Consider the following 16,738-nt stretch of genomic DNA (forward strand, 5'->3'; position numbering starts at 1 on the left):
GACACTTTAGTGATAAATAGAGTTCTGCTGATACATGGAGTGGTGTAGATGTATATTCACTTACAATAATGTGGACATAGACTGAACGCCCAAGTAGCAACTCCTTCATGAGCACCACAGCATCCCACTGCCAGCCCTTCCCAATCTGTAACAGTTCAAATCCAAGGATTTGCCAGAGTATTTCATCACATTAAAAAAATTACTTTATTTGGAATTGTTCATTTCAGGACATCTGAAATAATCTCTCATACCCACCGAACCCTTTAATTTGCTTTCTTCAGCAAGTTAAAGGGTTAGTTCACCAAAATTTTTATTTATGTCATTAATAACTCACTCTCATGTTGTTCCAAACCCGTGAGATTACCTTTCTGGACATGGACAGTATACCGTACACACAGCTTTAATGGTGGGACAGAAAGCTCTCGGACTAAACTAAAATATCTTAAACTGCGTTCCAAAGATAAACGGAGGTCTCACGGGTTTGGAACAACATGAGGGTAAGTTATTAATTACATAATTTAGATTTTTGGCTGAACCCTTTAAGTTTTCATTACAGTATTGCTAAAATAACCATAAAGTCTCACCACAAGAATTCAATTCATAAGTTCTTGGGGTCATGTTTTATGACCGTATATAAAAAAAATATTTGGTATAATGCATATATTAAAGCACATCCTATTTGTAGGACCACACTGAAGATATTGATTGGATGACAATTAACTCAAAATGCAAAAAGACTTTAAAAGGCTCTGAAATATGCGTTTTCTTTATGCAGAAATTGCATTTTAAATATTTTACAAATATTGATTTTGAGGTTAAATATAAGAGTTCTAAATAAATGTGTTACATTAAGGGGAAATTGTCACAAAATAAATTTAGAAATCTCAGCTATCAGGTTAAAATAGGGATTTATGAGTTGATGAAAAGCTGATAACTAAATAAAAAAAAATGTAAAACTAAATTAAACTAACAAACTTTTTTTAGCTTTAAATGATGCCCATTGATCAAGCAACGAACAACAAAAAAATTCTAATATGTTACAAATGTATTGTTAAGCTATTGATATATTATCTTAGGTAAAAAAGGTTTAGTTGACAAAAATGTTTGGAAAATCCCTGTGTTAAGAGTGAACTGTAAGGTGATCACATTAGCCAGTTTAAATTGGAAACAATCAAATTCAATATTAGCACAGAGACGCATACCGGTATGACTCCATTTATCTGACAGGGCACACAGAGCTGCGGCACATCCTCACACAGAACCCATGGGGTACACATGACAAACCGGGATACTCTCCACAAGCCCTGATCCACATATTGGACCTGGAACAGTTACATCACAAAACTGGTAACAAAACAATATGACCCAAGGTGTTTACATTTGAGATTATGAAATTTTTTTTATATGAAAGTGATGCAATGCTTTGAAAGCTCACTGACCTTCACGTGTCCTCCAATGACCTCCTGCACCTGACCTCTGTACCAGAACATGTCGGTTCCCATGACAGCACATCCCAAAACTCCTTTCCAGTTGTAGTTCTTCGGTCTTGGCAGGGTTTTAATGTGCTGTTGCAGCCGCTCCCGTAAGCGATCAAACTCGCACACTGAACACGTCAGAAAACAATTCTGTATTATGGAGTTTTTAAAGGAACACTCCGACTTTTTGGGACTTTAGCTTATTCACAGTATCCCCCAGAGTTAGATAAGTCCATACATACCTTTTCATTTCTGTGCGTTCTGTAAGTGTTTATTTGAGGCACCCACCGCTAGCCTAGCTTAGCACAAAGACTGGATGTAAATGGATACTGTTAGCATAGTAATCCCAATAAGTGACAAAATAATGCAAACATTTTCCTATTTACATGTTGTGATCTGTATAGTCACAGCGTGTAAAAATAACAAGGCTATATGAGACAGAGACCATTTTTAATCGTATAAATAACTGGGAACTATATTTTTCACTAGGCGTAGGGGCACAGCTAATGTTACTTGGGCGGAGTGATTTGCGCAGCACACGAGACGCGCTGTTGATGGTTCCGTAAACAAAACAAGTGACTAGCTAGACGTGACTTGTGGTCATGACTGACTTTGAGGAATTGTCAGACTCAGAGGAATTTTACTGTGTATCAAACCAAGATCCAGAACCATATAGTTTTGAAGCCAGAATACACAGACGAGGAGTTACAAACTTTGGAAGCTGTAAGACAAGATGTCGAAGCGAGAATCAGAACGAACACAGACTGGTGCTGTGTAAATGTGGAACATGCCAACCTATGCTGACAGAAACCGAATGCCTTTGTTGTAATGAATGGGACCGGGTATTGCCATCAATGTCAAGGCTTGATGACAATCAAAATATTTGCGTCACTACCACAGAAGATTTCTCTGCCCTAATACACCCGGCAGTTGTCGCTTTTTTTCCCCATTGTGACACGATCAACTGGAAGAAACGCTCCATGCCGAGTGAACCTAACGGTCAGCTGTCCACCAAGTAAGTGATTTTGTTATAATGATCACGAGCAATGTGTTCATGACAACACAATAATAACAATAAATGGGATACACGGAGCCCCTATTCATGGAATAGTGTCACTACTAAGGTTATATTACATTAGCATGGCACTGTTACAGTTTGGCTAATGTTAGTCATAAATGTAATATCACATATAAATGTAACACTCTGCTCATCACCACAGCGCGTCTCGTGTGTTGCGCTAATCACTCCGCCCAAGTAGCCACTCCGCCCAAGTAACATTAGCTGTTGCTCCTACGCCTAGTGAGAATATAGTTCCCAGTATTTATACGATTAAAAACGGTCTCTGTCTCATATAGCCTTGTTATTTTTACACGCTGTGACTATACAGATCACAACATGTAAATAGGAAAATGTTTGCATTATTTTGTCACTTATTGGGATTACTATGCTAACAGTATCCTTTACATCCAGTCTTTGTGCTAAGCTAGGCTAGGTGGGTGCCTCAAATAACACTTACAGAACGCACAGAAATGAAAAAGGTATGTATGGACTTATCTAACTCTGGGGGATACTGTGAATAAGCTAAAGTCCCAAAAAGTCAAGAGTGTTCCTTTAAGCATTTTCAATAACATATTACCACAGTCATTAACTCTGCCCACATACATGAGTTATCAGTTTTCAGTAACTTTGCAGTAGCAGCTGCTACTAGCCAATCCTAACAGATGTCATTTACAGCTTAAATCTTAAAGGTTTAGCAGCAAAAATGCTCAGCTTGAAAGGATGAAAAGTGATGATAGAAAATTGTCATAAAAACAAAATTACTGACTGTTTTAGTGAGAAATAAAACGACACACACCTGCTTGGTATGTCATTGCGTAAATTGACACCTTGTTCGGAGATGGCTGAGATGTTCATGAGCGTGTGTCCACAGGGAGGCAGCTCTGGAGGGGGGTATGAGTGTGTCTGCACTCTCTCTGGTGGTGGGTTGATTCGAGGGCTGGGTGTGGGTGGTGTCTGAGGAAGGCTTGTGATTCTCTGTGGCTCAGGAATCTTCTCACTCAACACACACTGCTCTGAGAAGACTGTTTCGGATATGGGAGCAGCCCTAGAAAAACGGTTTACTTACCATATTTTCCGGACTATAATTCATACTATTTTTTCACAGTTTGGCTGGTTCTGCTACTTATAGTCAGGTGCGACTTATTTATCCAAATTAATTTGACATGAACCGAGAGAATTGAACCAAGAGAAAACATTACCGTCTCCAGCGCGAGAGGGCACTCTATGCTGCTCAGTGCTCCTGTAGTCTACACTGAAGTCATAGAGCGCCCTCTCGCGGCTGGAGACGGTAATGTTTTCTCTTGGTTCTTGGTTCTAAATAAATGCGACTTATAGTCCAGTGCGACTTGTATGTTTTTTCCCTCGTCATGACGTATTTTGGTATGATGCGACTTATACTTAGGTGTGACTTATAGTCCAAAAAATACGGTAGTATACACCGAGATCAACATAAACAGTCATGTGAATGATAAGCATACAGAGCAGAAACTTTTTTCTTACTTTCTCTCCTTTAGAGCAAGTCCTTCACTGATGAGGAAATCGGCGAAACTGACGTTTTGACCAGCACGGTTTGAACAGAACAGAGACACCAGCACTGGCCTGGCGGATGGGTCCTGAGAGGAAAAATACACCAAGTTTTTTTTTTTTTTTACACAGATAGGGATATGCCGGTATCTAATTTTCCTGTTGCAATTAATTGCTCATGCTTTTATCACGGTAAATGGTATTATCATGGTATTGCAATTTAGTTTTAAAAAGTGCTCAAAATATAGTATAATATGATATAATAGGTTAAATAACTTTTTTCTAACAAAAAATAAAGCAATTCAGAAATATATATAAAGTTAGATGTTTTGCACAGATTAAAGTGCAAAAGAACTATAAAGACCAATAAGTAAGAAGAACATCATAGCAAATACACAAATCTCAATGCCTATTTAAAATGATTTAAATAGGTTTTAGAAAGTAGTGCAGCTGGTTTATATATGGGGTTTCCAGGGTAAGGACTGCATTCTCTGCAGTTTAGTGCCATCTGCTGTCAGAGAGTGAATGTGCTTTCATTCAGCGCGTCTCTCATGTGTTCCTCCATGTGCTTCTCTTGCATGCTTATTTACATCAGAGCACACACACAAGTCTTTCAAGCAGCATGCAGCGGTGATGTGCATTTTGACCAGTTGATTGGAATAGTTTCATAAAATGCATTTCAAATTCTGAATAATTTGTAATCTATAATTATTTGCGGTATTTATAAGTGCCCACGATAACAATATCGTGCATATTTATTACCGTAATATATCGCATTACCGAATACGGGCACAAGTCTAGACACAGATAACTTTTCCATAGTTTTATAACTCCTTTACATTGATACAGTTTTTAGAATAGCAAACAATGTTCACAGATCATTTTCATATTTCTACTTGTGTTTTTGGATTTAAATTTTGGTTTCATGCTTGTTATTTTTTTTTGGTGGGAATTTGATCCCATACATTTGTTCTAACCTTTATGTTCATTACAGCCATGGCACCAGTCAAGTAGTGAGAGATGAAGTCACACGCCGTGGCTGTCCAAGTGGAGCGACCACCAGCTGGCCTGAGAGTTGGACAAGAAGGTAAAGAAGAACAGGAGGGAAGAAAATGTATATGTAATTACAAATTTAAAAACAACTTCACATTGTGAAACACTAAAAGCATTAATACATTACAAATTTGACTGGGTAAGTCTTGTTTGAAGTTGTGGTAAAATAGCGGACTGTTTAAATGTTAATCATAATAATAGAGATCATACACTTTTAGTACTCCCCTTGAACAAGGTTCTGCAAAGTGTATATAAACTGTGCATGCTCATCTGATAGTGAGAAAATGAGTGCTCCATCAGATTGTTTACCTTACACCACTGAGGTTACATTCGAGTAAGAAGGATCCGATCAGATCAGGACTGAGTGGTCTGAGATTGTTTACATGAACTTTGACTTTATTGCCAAAGTCACAACGCAAAACCTTTAAAGAAAACAACACTCAAATTAAATTAAAATCCCACTCTTTTCAGATTTATTCAACTATATCTACCTCTGCAACACCATTAGTGGACACACTGCACACTTTTCCTCTTTCCCAAACCCCGGTGTTGTTGGCAGCACAGAACATCTCTGCTTCCCAGAGCATCTCCTGTGGCTCTGACTTCGAGAAGAGACTCTTCAATGTGTCGTGGATTCTGCAAATATTGCATGCAAAATGGCAGCATTATGACAGAATACCAACCTCTTGAGCTAAATAGATGCGTCACTGAAAACAGGACTTTATTTGTTATTTTGAAAAGAGGTTTGATGTACAATAAGACTGTGCCGATAGACATGGGTATTGTGTATCGATGATAGTTAAAGATATCGCCTGTGGCTGATGCCTTTGACAAATTCAAGACAACGATTATTATAATATTAGGGCTTACTTGATCGATCGTTTTTTTTTAGTGTTGTGCGATATAAACAATCACACATACAATTCCATTGAATTTCTAAATGCAATGGCCAATTCAGATTAGTCATCGCTGATAAAAGAGTTTTGTTGTTCAGTGTGTGCTTGCTGACAGAATTCAGCTCGCTCACCAATTCTTTCAGCATAAACTACATAATTTCTATTAAACTGTCATCCTGTTAAATACGCATTCAGTCGTAATAAATATACTTTAGAACATCCATATGCTATTTTACTGCAAATATATAATGTGTAGTTAAGTCGCGTTTCCACTGCAGGAACTTTACCCAGGAACTAGGGACTTTGGGCTGGTACTCAGAGTGTTTCATGCAATCAGAATAATGCAATGAGCAAGTCTGCGTTTTTTAGACACTTAATAATATCACATCGGTTTGTGCTTTCAGAATCGCTGAATCTGCTGCGGTCGTTCCTTCACATCTGCAGCTGAGACCTGAACCAAGAAGTTGGGAACCAGATAACACGGTAACCAGTTAAACCGTAACACCGGAGAGTGCCAGTATGTTTTCCTATTGTTTTTGTGATAGAATGCAACTTTCTCCATTCCCAGGAGCAGAAGCCGCCATTACGCGAGATGTAAACAGTGTGACGCGTCGATGCATTTTTGTAGCCGACGTAATCGATGACGTCGACACGTTGTTGCAGCACTAGTTCCTGCGGTGGAAACACACCGAGTACCAGCCCAAAGTCCCTAGTTCTTGGGTAAAGTTCCAGCGGTGGCAACGCGGCTTATGACTGGAGCATATCGACCAACACTAATGTACAATTATGGACTGAGGAAATCGGCACCTCTTCAGCTGGTCGTCAAACTGCAGCAGCTGCACATAGATGTTTCCAGGAGAGGTGACAAGTGTCACACGAACTTCGATATCTTTGACGCATGTGGGCAGAATCAGATTGGGCTTCAGCTTTTCAGCAACAGGAGGAGGAGGAGGAGGAGGAGGAGGAGGAGGAGTCAGAACAACAGACAGAGGCTCCTCTTCAAATGGAGGGTCCCACACTGTCGTCTCCATGGGCTGGGCATCTTTAATCTGGCTCCTGATGAAGCAGGAGAAAATTAATATTGAATACAATGGATGGGTGGAAGATAGATAGATAAATAGAATGGTCTTTTTCATGACTTACTGTTTACTAGAAACAGCGAGACCATTTCTAACCAGTATATCTCCAATACTGTCTCCAGTGCAATCTTCACCAATCTCATACAGACACACAGGTACAGGTCTAGTGTCGGACACAAGCTCTAAATAAAAGTGAGAAATTCAAGCAAAGATGTACAGTATGCCACATTACTCTCCAAATTATTTAATGATGTCACATTGCACACATTATTATGGAAAATAGATTTTAAAAGCAGTGATATTTTTCATATGTCTTTGTGTTTCTGCTATAGGTCTTCATGGGTCCCGGAAAACTGTCAGAACATTGCCGGGTCTCCTTCTGTGTGAACGCAAACACATCATGGGATTGATTCCAGGATTGATCCCAGGTTGGGGACCTAGTAACATTGCCAGGTTCAGTCCCAGAACGAGCTCTTTGTGAACAAAAGCCAGAACTAAAAAGGTAGGGATTTTACCCTGTAGGTTTTTTTTTTCCCGGAAGTGCGCCCGCGTGCACAGACTACATTGTAACCGTTTGCTATGTCATTTGTGTGGAAGTATTTCGAAATCTGTGCGCAGGACACGGGCAGAGCTACACGTCTGAGGCACAGATAGCAGGAAGCAAACAGCCGACTGCACGAAATATGAGTCCCTTTCCAGCGCTCAATGAAGCTGCCTCAGTGTATCTGTACCTGTCCACACCCTTCGCAAGCGGAGACAGTGAAGGGATATTCAGCTCAACTTCTCACGTGTTGGATGAGAAACGAAACGGACTAAACTGTGACAAAACTGAAATGTTTTTTTTTGTAAAGTAGAACTTGCATACACGTTTGAAAAGCCAGAAGTAAACGTCAGTTCTGTATAGGATGATTATTTTTATTTTTCCTTAAAATTACATAGACTTAATTTGATTTAAAAATCACCTGCTGTAGAACACTGAAATAAAAGTGTTTAATTGATCCAATCAAAAGATTTTAGGGTAATAATGGACATCTAAATTTTTTAACTTGAGAAAATAGTTATTTATTTTTCATTTGCTCAAGTAAAAAAAAACTTGAGAAAATCCTCTAGTTTATGCATATAAACTTACTTTTTGCGACAACAGTGATAAGTTTATGCTCCACAAGATCCTTGAATACAACACAGGCTTCATCACTCCATGTTTCCTGTGGACTGACCACATCATTCAGACTGCACCACATGGCCTAAAAACAAATGGATAGACAGACTTCTTTAAGTTTGTTATTTATCAGAGATATTGAGGTGCGTTTTTAGTACATGCTTTGACAGACTTGCCACAGTATCATAATTTTCACACCGATACAGTATCCACTTTCAAACTGGTTACATTAACTGGTGGTAGTATGTGGTGCTGTGGGGTAATTTTCTATGCACAATTACTGTGTACTGGCAAGTATTATTAAGATCAATGTGAAATTGATGTAGGAACAGTTGTCAAGTAGGTTTCATTCATATTGTTCTCCGTTTAAAGCAACATAAACTTGGTCAATCAATCTTACCATTTCTGGCAAAGCAAAGAACTCATCCTTTATCTGTCTCAGATCTTTCACAGAGAGAGTCTTTCTGTAGCCAAAGTCCACATACCGAACCTCAACCATCCTACCACCAGGGAAACCTGAAATATAAACACAGGCAATCCTTTTAACCTTTATAACACTGTATCAAAGTGACAATGCCTTTCTTTTATTGCATGTTTACATATCTGATATGTTGTACACACATGAACTCACCTATGACTTGAACCCTGCACCATTCGTGGTCATAGCCAGCGACGCAGGCCTGTGAGAGAGAAGGGCAGTAGATCTGGAACTCACTGTTTGCCTGGGGACGACTGTAACAGTCCTGGAGCTTTGAGTGCAACAGCAGGTACTCCATATTTTCAACCTGCACTCACCAAGGATGTGTAAATCTCATTTTCAGTTAATTATTTCATTTCATTTTGACATTATAATAAATGTGTTTTTGTTACTCACTAGTTGTACATAGAAGTCTGACGGTGTGTTCACATGAGAAACCATAGATTTGACCTCAGTATTGAGTGCAGGGCGAACTGATGGGTAGAAGAGCAGGGGTGCACTGCCAGGGGCGACTATAGGAGAGTAGAATCTGTACAGAAGTCATATTACAAACACTGTCAATGTTAACAAAATGTTAATTTTGTTTTATTCTGTTTTGTGTGATGGTTTACCAATAAGCTTTTTCAGGCATGTGAGCAGCTAGACTAGAGTACAAACAGAAGGAAAATCTGACCACGCCACCAGCACTTATTATTAAAAATATATATCTTAGCACATTAAAAGATACCTTATATTATAATAATACAAACTATTGTCCTGTAAAAAATAAAAAGCAGCATTTCATGATAATCATGATAACAATATAGTATATATTAAAATAAGTTACTATAATATATTAAAGTATATAGAATTATTATTATTAAAGTACCTGATCTTTATTTTGAATACCCTCTTACACAATCCCTAGCGCTACCAAATCTGCTCCTGGTGCCACCATCTGTAGAACTGTGCTCTCAAATGTCAGTCCTGTGATGCACTTTATTTTTTCAGGATATTTTGATAAATATAAAGTTTAATAAACAGCACTTATATTTATTTATACATCATCTGAAAGCTGAATAAAATAAGTTATACATTGGTGTATGGTTTGTTATGATAGGACAATATTTGGCCGAGATACAACTATTTGAAAATCTGGAATCTGAGGGTGCAAAAAAAAATCTAAATATTGAAAAAATCGTCTTTAAATTTGTCCAAATGAAGTTATTTGCAATGCATATTACTAATCAAAATGTAAGTTTTGATATATTTACAGAAGGAAATTTATGAAATATCTTTATGGAACATGATCTTTACTTACTATCCTAATGATTTTTTGCGAGGAAGAAAAAGCAATAACTACAATGTATTTTTGGCTATAGCTACAAATATACCCCAGCGACTAAAGACACACAGGTTTAATACATTTTTTTCCCTTTTTTTGGTGGAAGCAGTTATGCCCTCTGTGAATAAAATCAGTAAATCTTAGTCCAACGCGATAGCATTAAAATAACATTTTCGGGAGATAGAAAATTCTCTCCGGGTCAAATCGACCCGAACACAAACCTGATTGTTTTAAAGGAAAATAGCACTTTTAGATAAAAAAAAGAAAAAAAGAAAAAAGCAATGATAGATGGAGGTTGGAAAACAAAGTTCTTTATGAACTGCAGTATTGTATGTAATAAAGATTTAAATCGAAAAGAAAAGATGAAATGTGATGAAATAAGAAATGTAGTTTGAAATATTTTGCTGTTTGCATTTTGTTGTGCTGTTTGTAAACTACTGTGCAAAAATTGCACAAGTGTGAAAACAAAAATGCACTTCATGATCAAGCATTTAGTTGAGATAAATACATATTTTTGAAAGATAAAAAAAAAAAAAAAAAAAAGCGCTCCCCTCCACCCCTCTCTCAAGAACCTCCTATAAAAGGGACATTTACACATTTTCACATGCCCTGAATTAATGTCTAAAAATCCTGACTGGAGTATTACTATGAATAATTCTACATGATAAAAGGCTTTATAAAGATCGGTATCAGTGATCATATCAGCAGATACTGCTTTAAAAGTAAAGGTGCTGTAAGGATAATTACATACCTGGCCTGCCCCATGAACACCAGGTGCTCTCGCAGAGACACCATTGGTGTTTTCTTCAGATCCACTAACAGTGCGTCTCCTTCCTCCCCAAACACCTGCATCTCCACAGCCTCAGATCCCAGCAGGCTCTTCATCTCATCAACTGCCTCTGAACTCCACCCTCTCAGCTGATAAAAAACACAAACACGTCTTGCCAGTTATAGATTGTACCTAGTGATGCTAAAATTCTTTATATTCTATAATAACATCTATCTATATTTACAAAACTAGATCAAAAAGACAAATTACTTTTGCAACCCTAGATGGCAGCTACATGCCTGAATATTTATTTTAAATAAATACAGAACTTTTAAAATGTATTTTTGGTGCACTCAGCTGCAACACTTATACAGTAAATACAGAGTAAATCTCCACAACTTATACCAAGTCTGCAGGAATAATATCTTTAAGGGAGCATTTGATGGCCAGAGGAGCCCAGCCATTCATTTGAGCCAGAGCTGAAGCATCAGGTCTCCGCAGACACTCATTCAAGATGCTTAAATCTCCATCACTGGAGATGCACAAAGAGAAAACATGCATACAGTGAATGAGTGAATTTGCAGTCAGATAAAAAGAGCAGATTCACGTGAGATACATGAGCATGCAAAAAATTATGCACATAAATAAGAAATAAAGAGATCATCTCTGCCTTTTAAGTGTTTACATATGAATACACTATTTATTTCTCACCTTGGAATCGAAATGCCCTTGGAGAAGCCAAAGTCCTGGAAGTAGACACACAGACGGGAGACTTCTGTTGCAAGGCATTTGTTCACACTCTGGAAACACTCTTTTTGAAAGAGCTCAGTCACTGTTACTCTACACCACATATCCTCCTTCCAATAGATAAAGAGCATATCGCCTATGAACAACAAGATACAAACAATCAGACAGCTGCATCTCAAAGTTTATCTTTTAATCTTCTTTAAAAAAAAAAAAAGCATTGCCTCTAGGTTTACTTCGGCTCATTTATTTCCATGATGTGCACAGGAGTTTAAAGGGGTCATATGATGTTAAAGGGGTAATATAATGCGATTTCATGGTTTCCTTCTCTTTGGAGTGTTACAAGCGTTTCCTGATCCTGGGAGAGAAGAATACAATGATGGCTGTTCTGACTCACAGTCTGGAAGTACGTTTTCAATATTTATAGAATTTGCCACTGATGATTCAAATGTGAGTATTGAGCAGTGTAAAGAGCTGTTTTTTTTTGTCATTTCTCCTATCACAAATGCAGACATGGTTTTATGTTTACGCAGTGTGATGCAATGCAATGTGTAAAAATTATAGTACAAGTCATTATAATCAATTATGTCCCCACTGGATGCAACAAATGCCTCGTTTATAATGGGTTTATTCTGTTTTGTCTCGTCGCTAGGGATGGGTACCGAAACCCGGTATTAGACTGGCCCCGGGGCTAAATTATGAAAAACCGTAGTATCAGTAAGATCTGGTATTGGTTCTGCTTTCAGTACTGGAGGAAAAAAAATAATGTACTATGTATTTTAGCTTAATAATGTTGTCGTGCACATTTATCTCGCCAAACATTTCTAATGTGCGATCATATTAAGACGTTTGTCCGTGAGATCTGCGTGAATCATGCACGCCGCCGAGGCTGTCTGTCAGTCACACACACACACACACACCACGAGTGCACGCACATGCATTAACTGTACGTAAACTCCTGCTTAATAATAAAGAGTGACGATGACGAAGAGATTTGCTAAATGTTATCGTGCACATTTTATCTCACCAAACATTTCTAATTTTTACAATATTATTAAGTGGTTTGTCTGTGAGATCTGCAAAGAACTCGCATGCGCGCCGCGGAGGCTGTCTGTCTGTCAGTCCCACACACACAAACACCACACACAACAAGAACGAGCGCGGGTACACGCATAACAGTACGAAAACTCCCGCTTATTACAAAGAGTGACGATGGCGGAGAGAGCAAAACGTTCCAAAGTGTGGTTATACTTCACTAGAGTTAATGGTGACAACCCTCGTTGTCATAAGTGCAAAACAATATTTGCATGTAAGGGCGGAAACACAAGCAATCGGTCAAAACATCTTTCAAAAGTGCATAATGTGTATCGACTGCCTAGCTAGCTCGTCTCTGGTTGTTGCCCCATCTACGTCAGGTATGTATGCTAAAATCATGTTGAATCAATGTTTTTCACGTCATTTAAAATAAATGTAAAATCTCCTTGGTTTGCTAACCTTACGTAGAAATTCTGTTGATTTCCTTTGGAAAAAATGAGAATGAAATTTTTTTTTTAAGCTGCAGCTACTATGAACCAACCAACTCCTCCTAACACCTCTGGTCCAAGACAAGCCCATTATTAATTTTACATAAAAAAATAAAGAAATGTTAATTCTGTTCTCAACTTGTTCTTAATAAAAACCCACACACAACACAAAGTATCGATAAGAATACCGTTAAAGTACCGGACCGTTAAGCAGTATCGGTAAGAGTAGTAATACCGTTAAAACCCTAACGATACCCCATCCCTACTCGTCGCACTGAAACACGGCATCACAGTGTAAAGGTGCAGAACTTTCCATCACTCACTTGAGGTATTCAGCCAAGCACAATGCCCTGGATACCTGGCCAAACAGAGCACACCCTACTTTTTTAGGCCAATGAGGTTTGTAAAATCAACGCGGTTCACAAAGGCAGGGCATAGAGGAGAAACAATAATGTACAGCAGTGGTCAGCAACAGTTGGCTCCCGCAGCCAGATTATTTTGATTGCGGCTGGTTCTGAAATAGATTTGTCATGCCAGCCAACAGTTATTCACAATCACTTCATCTTTAATGATTTTAAAATAAAAGTATGGTTAAAAAAAAAAAAAAAAAAAAAAAAAAAAGTATGGTAAAAGTAACTGTTTTGCAGCAAAGTTGTATTTTGAGATGTATTGAGCTTTTAATTCGAAAAGCTTTTAATTTGTGGTGCCCATCTAATATTATATTCTTTGAAAACAGCGACAACATCATTGCAGATAAAACACACCGGCTTTGCATAGACAAAACTAGGTAGGATGAACGCATAGTTGGTTATTCTTTGTATGCCCCATTTTCGCTGTCAGCATTCTCCTTAAAACTCTTTGATGGTGTCATTATCTCACACCAGCTATCTAAAATGTTAACATCACTCTGCGCACAATGTAATAGCATACCAGGAAACAAACAATAAACAAAATTAATCAATTATGCAGTCCTAGTACGCGAGGATACAAAAAGTGTAAAAGTAGGCTGCGTTATAATTATTAAAACAAGTTAGGCTCCACTGTGTAACAAGCAAATTAAAATGATACACATTTATTATTCACAATATGGAAAGCGGAATTAAAATACTTGTTTAAAGGGGGGCGTGAAATGCTAATTTTTACTCAATATCCTGTTAATCTTGAGTACCTATAGAGTAGTACTGCATCCTACATAACTCCAAAAAGTCTTTAGTTTTATTATATTTATAAGAGAAAGATAGTCTGTACCGTTTTTCCCCGGAAAAACACGAGCGGCTGGAGGCTTGACGTGTGGGCGAGCTAAAGAATCACGAGCGCGAGTAGTCCTTTTGCATTGAGAGCGTCTGTGGAAGCTGACATTACCGTGAGGAAAAAAAACATAATCCAAAACAAACCATAGCTAACAGTCAGATTCAGCCGATATATTTATGATCCAGAATCAGAACCCAGAGGCTGAAATTTAACAAGAGCAGCATCAGCAACGACTACAGCAGGACGTCTCTATGTAGTACGTATTGAAACTGTATATATTTGCTTAGCTGTTTTGGAAAATGACAAGTTCCACTTTATGTCGTCTTTTTTTTTTTTTTTTTTTAAGGTGTACATGTGGAAAGTCCAGTTTCATGCCAAGATCGCATGTTGTTTACTTGATGTGCTTACACGCCGATAGCTAAGTTAATAACACAGAGATATTTGAAGCAGTTTTACTCACCGCATGCAGTTCCAACACACGATCGTGACCCTTTTTCGTTGGGACTGCATTATCCTTAATAAATAAACGACATACAAATCCAGCGTCAAACTGGGCCTTGTTTGTAAAACAAGCATCTTCGAAATGCAGGAAACAAACAAAAACACTTGCACAACTCCGTTGATGCTCTGTAAAAATAAACTCCATCCACTGGTCCCTTAATGCTGTTTCTCTTTTGGTAATCTGTGCAGGGTTGTCTTGCCCTGGCAACCAAAAACACACTTCTTTTGTGACATTTTGGTCTCTCGCTCTGATCAGTGAATGTCTGTGCTCTGCTATACTGGAGCGCGCGTTCTTCCGGGAGAAGTGCCCTTAGGACCCATATAAGGAAATTCCGCTCCATCTAACGTCACATCTCCCATAAAGGTTTCTTTTAGCAAGGCCGCCTGTTTTGCAAGTTGGTGAATGAAGATAGTTACTTGCCTGGTTACGTGACAGTACTCTGCTTTATTAATTTATCCAGTGTAAAACTCAGACACCACCACACAAATATGGCTTTTTGTTCATGACTGTCCAACTACAAAGTTTAAGAGAGTAACATCTCACTACCAGTAACAAAATACACTGTAACAGTCAGTCACAGGCAATTCTAGTTTAATTTTTCATTAATTAATTTATCAAATTATCCTTTGACTATGTTGGGGCCCGACATCTTGTAGCAAATAGTTTTTTGGCCCTGTCCCAATTCTATTTTATACCCCTTTACCTTCCCCATGTCCCTTGAAACAGAGTGTCAAGGGTAGGGGAGAAAATATTCCCTAAGGATTGGGACACCACTACCATGCGGTCACACGTCATCATACGTCGTCTAGCTCTTACAATACACACATTTACTGGTGTGCTGGTGTGCATTAGAGCCTTTAATTATCGTTCTGTATTCATGAGCTGCTTACTGACAGTTATCGCCCCGATCAGACATATGCTGTGGCACTATCATACAGTCTGTAATGATATGATGTTAGCAAATATTAGCGATTTTTTGAGTAACATGAACATTAATATGAATGTAACATAAAACAAATGATTACTTTTTCTTAAAATCTTTATTTATTCCAAAAAAAAGCTTACATTTATGTGTCTTTTTGTTCGCTGTAGCAGCCATGTTTCTGAGATAATTCATACCCCTTCTTTTGAAGTGGTCCTGAAAAATCTTCGTTTGAAGGGCTATCTGGCCCTTCCCCTTCCCCTCCAACCAAAAGACAATCGAGACACCCCTACCCCTTCACGTGAACATGCGAAACGGAGGGGTATGGGAAATGGGAAGGGCTAAGGGGTAGAATTGGCATTGGGCCTTACTTGCCGACCCCTGATGTATGGTATGTGGAAAATAATGTGTTTTTTTTAACCTTAAACCACATAAACGCATTCCATTACACCAAATAAACAAAATAATGTTCTTTTTAGCAAAATCATATGACCCCTTTAACAATCAAAAAAATCTTACTGAACCCAAACTTCCAAATGTTAGTTTGTCAATAATTAAATAAATTAATAGATATGAGTGATGAAATTTCACGGTCAAATAAAAGACCATCAACATGCATATACCTGTCTTGATTTCATCACTGAACGTGAAGAGGCTACTGTCTCCGGAGCAGAATTCGTTGACCTTTTTGGTCAACTTTAGGCCGGTTTTCTGTTCATCATATAGCGTACATAGAAATTTCCAGGGTTCACAATATGAGTCACCATAACGTAGTGCAAACTAAAAAAAACAACTGAAAGTGACCTTGATTAACACAAGGGAGCTGTCGTCTTAGTTCATTCAGGAGATTAACCTACAAATAAGCCACATACGTTTAGTCTGTGGAGTTAAGGGCCTATCAAAATGCTGCTTGCAAGGTCTTCTAAGTTCTTTGTGCCTCCCATTGTGGCTTTGTTCAGGTCCTGGGGAACTATGAGCT

The 16,738-nt window shown here is 38.2% G+C and overlaps 1 pseudogene; it reads right to left on the reverse strand.

Annotated features, from left to right (window-relative positions):
• Positions 1-64: 64 nt before the first annotated feature.
• Positions 65-16,539, reverse strand: LOC113098040 (RING finger protein 17-like; annotated as a pseudogene).
• Between the last annotated feature and the right edge of the window lie 199 nt (positions 16,540-16,738).

The sequence above is a fragment of the Carassius auratus genome, unplaced genomic scaffold (genome assembly GCF_003368295.1).
Source record: "Carassius auratus strain Wakin unplaced genomic scaffold, ASM336829v1 scaf_tig00216396, whole genome shotgun sequence".
NCBI classification, from domain to species: domain Eukaryota; kingdom Metazoa; phylum Chordata; class Actinopteri; order Cypriniformes; family Cyprinidae; genus Carassius; species Carassius auratus.